Raw genomic sequence first — 910 nt, forward strand, 5'->3', positions numbered from 1 at the left:
ACATGAGACTCAATAGTAAACATATGTTTATGCCTGCCCCACCACATTTTAAAGAGGAATTGTTCACTTGTGTCTGCTGCTTACTTTGCAGATAACGACCTGTACAGTGCATACAGCATATTTTACTTCAACAGTATAAGTATATTGCATAATATGCTTAACAGCCCCCTTTTGAACTGAGACTTTAGACTTCCTACTGAGATATTCTGAGTCGTTGGAATTACTTTGAGTTGGTTATTTCTGAGAAAAAAACTATTTGAATGTCTCCTTTTGTTTTCAGATTTGCTTATTTCAAACAAGCTAAACCAATGTTAATGTTTTTTTGTTAAAGCATCTTCAAATACAACTCGACTTTAAGACTTTGCTGCACTGCTTTAGATTAAATTCACCAAGTTACAGGAAGGAATACAACAATATCAGTCCAACATGCTTAATAAGTTTGCTTTTTGTACTGTATGCCAACTGGATATTAAGGACGGTTAGAAAAGGAAATCTAAGGGCAGAAGATTCAAGGCGCATTAGAGCAGAAAATGTAGGAAGACTGTCTGGAAAAGACAAGGCTGTCACTTTCAAGATTATCAAGAAGGAGAAAGCTCCGCATAGGAGCAGATATAATTGGTTTAAAGGAGAATAGTAGTCCGATGTTGGCATCTGGATCATCTCTGTGGACAAATGGGTAAAGTTCATTAACTGCCATCATCTCGGCCTCTCCCGGCACTGCTCATAATAGCCAATAAAATCCTGCCCTCACAGAGATAAGCTTGGGACAGGACCAAAAGCCTTATCTGTTAATTCTTCTGCGGCTTCCAATAATGATATGCTTCAACAATGGCAGACAGGGATGACATTCAGTTTCAATTCAAAATTACTCCCAAAATAAAGAGGCTAGACAGCTTGATTAGTGAATCTT

Source organism: Halichoeres trimaculatus, unplaced genomic scaffold, assembly GCF_033239565.1.
Source record: "Halichoeres trimaculatus isolate MK-OKI-2021-1 unplaced genomic scaffold, fHalTri1.1 fHalTri1_scaffold_12, whole genome shotgun sequence".
NCBI classification, from domain to species: domain Eukaryota; kingdom Metazoa; phylum Chordata; class Actinopteri; order Labriformes; family Labridae; genus Halichoeres; species Halichoeres trimaculatus.